Source organism: Populus nigra, chromosome 3, assembly GCF_951802175.1.
Source record: "Populus nigra chromosome 3, ddPopNigr1.1, whole genome shotgun sequence".
Lineage (NCBI taxonomy): Eukaryota > Viridiplantae > Streptophyta > Magnoliopsida > Malpighiales > Salicaceae > Populus > Populus nigra.
The window spans coordinates 6,216,093-6,222,842 of NC_084854.1; positions in this window are offsets into that span (position 1 = coordinate 6,216,093).

Here is a 6,750-nt window from a genome sequence, read left to right on the forward strand (position 1 = left end):
TTTTTATCATCCAATTAAAATAAAACCTATTTGTTAGACTCAGTCAGGGTTGTCGAACCCTCACGAAAGTGCAACATCATCACAACCCTTCCTAAGCGAGTTGAGAGGTATTTGGTTGGATAAAGAGTTACTACCTAATATTATGATTACTAGAAACCCTAATTAATCTTTAGAGATTATAAGCAAGGGACTAGTTGTGTAAAAGGGAAGGTATTAATATCTCTAGTATGTATTATCTAAGGTAAGCTACATTATTTTTCTTCATTTATGGTTGCTATGATCTAATGATGTTTCTATTTGTATTAATGTATCTATGACGAGATTGCTATAATGAACAAACTCTAGTTCTTTAGGTCAAGAAATTGGTTTGAAAGATATTTAAAGAAAACATGTATATTCACAACTTATGCACTACAAATAAACCATAACTAGAAATCCAAAGAGATTCGGTGATTTTTATTCTTTTCTTTTCTTTTCTTTCCTTTTTGATATCTTAAATGTCCATGACTCTTGTATAATAAGACACATGTGAAACATTCTCAATTATCATTAAAGCTTCTTTTAGGACAAACTTGAAATTCTTGACTATAACGTCATTCCAAAAAATATTTCAGATAAAACTCTTTAAAGTTTTTATTCTTATATTAAAAGTAAATAGTATATTTTCTTGCCAAAAATAAATTTTTAATTTTTTTGAAACGTAGGCCAAAATCCTTTGGAATTTTACAAACTTCTTGTAAAATCCATGCAACACCTTTTTTATATATAAAAAAAAAACATGCCAAAATATTTTAGATTTTTATAAAAATTCTCAAATAATTTTTAGGATCTTTGGCCATATGCAGAAAAAAAAAATTATTATTGTACGATATCTTTTATATTATTTTTTTAAAGTTTTGTTTAGCAAAAACTCATTTTTTTTCTTTGAATTAAACTGTCAAAATAAACTAAAGACATGTTTGTCAAACAACTCTTAAGCCATAAAATGTTTTACCAAAAAATTTGAAGATCAAACAAGGCCTTACCTAAATGACCCGAACTTGACCCAATCATGTTGACTCCAAATCTTTGGTTTGACAATAAACCGAACCAAAAACACTGATTTGACCAAAAAACAATCCAAAACCAAAATTAAAACCCAAAACATATCAAACTTGCAAAAAAAAAAGTGAAGATTTTTGTCAAAAACATATCAAATACCAGAAAACTTAAGAGTACGAAGAACATGTCTGATAACACATGAATCAAAATCCAGACTAGATATAAACAATCCAAGAACATGGGCATGTTAGAAATCGATAACTGAACAATAATTAAGCATCAAACTCCATCAATTATCAACCAAAAATTATAATTTGAACAAAATAGGTTTCGGTGCAAAAAGAAAACCCTAGGACTAAAACTAAAAAAAAAATCAGTTGTTAATGTAAATTAACCCTTGATTATTAATTAATCAAGTCTCGAAAAATTGTTGGTGTAAGTAATTGAACCAAAACTAATTCAAATCATGGAGCTAAGGTAATGTTCTTTCTAGGAATACAAAAAATAAAAACCTATAATTATCTAGAAATACCCCAACTACTGCCCAAACCAGAATTTTGCCTTGCAAGCCTAGAAACTAAGCTTTTTTTGTTCACATAAACCACATTACCATTGTTACACATGATTGAGCTAACATGAACAACAAACAACACTAAATCATCAAAATCATGCCTAAGATTTCAATTCTCAAAACTACCAAATTAAAACAGTAAGTATATTCGATAATTTGGTGATCAAAACTGGCATTTTAACACTCAATAAAACTCAAACAAACCTAGAAACCATAAACGGTAATGATTTTTTCAAGATTAAATTTGTAATTTTCTCAAATAAAATAATTTAAAACAAGTAAAAACTTAATTCAAAATAATATTTTTCAATAACAATGAATGATCATATTTTATGTGAAATATTTGACATAAAAATATTATAATTTATTCCTTATATGTTTTTAATTTTAATTAGAACAATATGATATTATTATTCCTAAAATTAAAAATTATCTAATTTTATCACAACTAACAAATCAAAAGGGAAATATATTGTAATAATTAAATTAAATGAAAAAAAGAAATTACCACCAATTCTTCTATGAGCATTATAATAATCATTAAAAAAACAATATAATTTTTATCCTCTTCTTTTATAACTCTATATATATGTCCATTCAATTGATTTTACATTATTATAATACTATTAGTTATATTGTTTTTTTAGTATTATTTTTTATGAGGTTACAAAAATCATTGGGAATATTCTAGGATGAATTATTCTTAGAAACTCTTGCACATTATTCACAGTGTGTTCTACGACCTTCACTTCAAGAATACACTGGCTTCTTCTTTAATAGATCTCCTCAAGGGTGGTAATCTGTTCCTGAATAAATACATGCACAAAGTCCCCTGGGGTATTGGTGGGGGACCCTCCGAAGGTCAAGTCAGTACTATGTATTTTTATGTCACAAGAGACATTAATTAAAGTATTAATGAGCTTTTATGAAGATAGAGAAAAGGAAAGGGGAGAAGATGTAGAATTAAGGAAGAAGAAGCAGAGAATGTGTTTTTGTCTCAGAGTATAAGGTTTTAAATCCCTTTCTGTATATTTCACTCCTCTTTTATATTACCTGACTTGACCTACTTCATACAACGTATGAGGGGTAGAGATATAATCTCATAATAGGATGAGATTAATATAATCATGGACTGCTTGTTCATATTTAATAGGATGTGATGGGTTTATAATTACCAACCCAGACCAAGAGTATATGAGACTTAGTATGGAGTTACCTTTCAGCCTTGCACTCAACCTGAGGGGCATTAGGTTCAACTCACACACTTTTCTAATAGGAGTTGGGTTCAGCTTGTGACTGTACTCAAGAATTGTCAGGGACGGACGCATTATAGCCCAACGTGGAGTTAGGCACGATTGCGTCCCTGACCCAACAGAGAGCTAGGCACGGACGCGTCCCTGACCCAGCATGAGACTGGACACATTCCTAGCCCATCATAGAGCTGGGCGCAAGAATGTCATGGCCCAACCTAGGGTTGGGCACCAAAAAAGACATAGTTTTATTTTGGGTTATGACTTCGTGCGATGGCCTTTTAAATGTGATTGATTTATAGAAATCATGACCCATCAATTTTTATTTAATTTTTTATAAGACATAGTTTTATTTTGGGTTATGACTTCGTGTGATGGCCTTTTAAATGAGATTGGTTTATAGAAATCATGACCCATTAATTTTTATTTAATCTTATATATATATATATATATATATATATATAGGCGTCCTATATCCCGTGTCAATGTCCATGCTTCTCAGATAATCACTTAAAGAAATATAAAAGGACAAGATGGATCAAAATCAGATGAAAAGGTTACAACATTACTTTTTTATTTAATTGCACGAATATTTATTTATTTTTATGGCTAGAAATCATTAAAAAAAAAAAACTGGCAATGAGAAAGCCCTGGACATGATGCCAGAACTGATAATTGAATGTTGACAACATGTATGATGTAACATCCAGCAAACAAAAACATCCAACATCAAGTCGTTGGCCATGTAATGGTGTTTGATTGGTCACAAGAAAACATAAAAGCCAACTGGTCAGCAGGCCATTATCCACCACCCACGTGGCTGAGTCTTCACGTCACTTCCATAATTAACGATTTATATTCTTTCAGCTGAAAAGGACCTCATTATTGAAGACTTGCCAGTTTCATCCTCATGCACCATGACATGACAGCCACAACCTTTTGGGTTTTTTTTTTTCTAATATTAGGTGAAATAGTATACTTTGATGATGCCGATTATGAAGCATCGAGCTCTAGTTTTTTTTATCTTAATTGGTTGGTTACCTAGTTGAATTTAATTATATTAATTGATTGATTATTTTATATAAAAAAATTATAAATTTATAAAATTTTTATTTCAAATATATTTTATGAGTTAAAATTATATTTGTTTATCTTGTAAACTAAAAAATAAACTCCAATTAAAATCTCAAAAGTTATTACTCATATAATAAAAGATGATTATGAACAATCGGGTACGAGTCTATATAACTAAATAAGAATATGTTCTAGATAAATTACGTGAATTGTCTAGCAGATTTATTTATAGACCAATAAGACAGATCTAAATTCAAGAGGAGGTCCAATAATATCAAACTAGAATGAAAGTTCAAAACAGTTATAATTTTTTATTCGATCATTGGATCACGTTTAAATTTTTACAGGAGTTTTTAGAGATTATTTTTTTTATAGTAGCGAATGTATCACTAGACAAACTATCGAGTATTTAGATATAAAAAATCTCACTAGTATTTTAATTTGGATAGGTTTAGAATTTTTCTTATTATTTTTAAAACTAATTAACCTGTTTTATTGACGAATTAATCCACCAAGTGATTCAGAAATAACATAATCTTACCTGGTCACTTCAAAAACAAGATATCTCCTAAAAGTAGATTCCTAATCGCGACAAGTATGTCCTCTTTCGCCAAAACATTTCGCTGTTATGTCAGTTCGCCATTTCTTTTTTAATTTTGTCCCATTTGCATGTGTCCTGGTACCCGTTTCGACCTGGCAAGTCGATAGGTTAGGTGCCACGTGCTGCTATTAGAATAAAATGCAGACAGAGATAAGACCAAATGGCCTGGAAAATTGCTTGTGTGTTCCATCGATGAATAGGCGTGCGGTGCTCCGAACTAACCCCTTGCAGTGGTCTACTGATTAACAATAATTTTTTTCTAAAAAAAACTATCAGTTTGTTTGTAATCTTGTAATTACATTTATTATTTAATTTTAATTTAATTTAATTAATTAATATATTAAATTTATTTTATTTTTATATTATCTTCACCACTTTCTTTTTATTCTTTTAAAGATCTTTAAGAAAATGAATGTAAAAGTATTTTAAAGAAGTTAGTTATAACTTGGATTTATTTTTATATTATTTTTAAAAAATTAAATTACATTTAAATTTTAACTATTAATATTTAAATTGATTTTAAATATGAATTTTTATTAAAATCTCTAAATTAAAAAAAATCCAAAACATGTGGTAAAGAAGACAAAGGTTCCGGCTTAGCTGGAGTGAAATATCAAATATTAGGTGTTGTTTTGCGCTTTTGGGTGTGAAAAGACCTCTTTTTTTTCCACGGATTTTAAGTAAATTTTTAAACCTTTTCACTTTCATAGTTAGAGTTTGACAGTCATACATAATGCCCCCTGAACTTCTTTGATGTTAAACTTAGATCCCTGAATAGAGAACGAGGAGAAGAAAAGTAGGAGAGAGGAGATAAAAATATATTAGGAGCTGCCATCCGAGCACCTAATCTAGCAATATTAATGTCGATGTGTTCATTTTTAAGATTAGAGTTTATTGATGAAGGTCTTAGCGTCTCTGGTAATTGGGAGAAAGAGTCCCAGAATGAAAATTGAGTTTGTAAATTTGATTTGATATTTTCAAATTTTTTAGAGTGGATTTGAGCATGTCTTGAGTTTTAAAATAATATTAAATATTTTTTTAAGGGATTTTATGAAGTTTTAAAATAATATTATGATTCAAGTTATTAGATCTGAAGCAGCTAATATGAAAAAACTATAAAATTCAATTCTCAATCAATTAAATGTAGAATAATAAAATTGAAAAAAATAATTTTAATTATACAAAAAGATTTTAAAAATATAACAATTAAAAGAATAAGGATCAAAATTAAAATTAAAATAATTTTTATATTTAATTGAATGATGAAATTGAAAAAAAAACCAATTTAGTAAAAGGACAATTTTTTTTCAAAAAAATAAGAGTCAAAATGATATAAAAATTTAAAACAATGTTGTAATTAAAGGGTGCAATTGAAAAGAATGATAACTTTTACAAAAGGATCAAGAAAAAAATTAAAAATCAAAAGAATAAGAACTAAATTGAAAAATATAATATCATCAATTTAAACTAAATGATGAAATTGAAAACTAAAACTTTTACAAAAAAGATAAGGATAAAAATAAAAAATTCAAAGAATCACGACCAAATTAAAAAATATAATATTTGATAAATTAAGATTGAAAAATAAAATTGAAACAAATAAAACTTCTGCAAAAGAGCCAAAATAAAAAATCAAAACTATAAGAACTGAAATTAAAATATCAACAACTAAGAGGGTTAAGTTTTAATTTTTTTTGGTGAGAGGGAAGGGAAAAAAAACACTCATCAGTACCAAACTTGACCACCAACTAAGATACACACTAAACCAAAAAAAATAACATGATAATGCTTATAATGACATAATAAAAAGACATTTTTAAATATTAGAAGATATCACACGCATGTCTAAGTGCCGTGCCGAACAATAAAATTTAGATAATTTGTTTTACTATGCAATTAAGATGATAAATATTTATTTATCTCATTTTTTTTATAATGGCAAATAGACCATGATAAAAACCCAAAAATACCCTTGTAAGCGTGAAGGGAATAAATCTGGAGCTTCAGTAATGTTTTTTAGTTCTTTTTCATGCAACAAGGAAGCGGCTCTGCTTCTAAGAACAGATGACACGAACAAGCTACAAGTCCAAAATCTCAATGCTGACTTTTTTTGAATGAACAGGGGGCTCATGGATTGAATCTTATCAACAATGGCAGTAGGCGATAGCCTTCATGAACTATTCCATTTATAAAACACAGTAACAGGGGGCTCA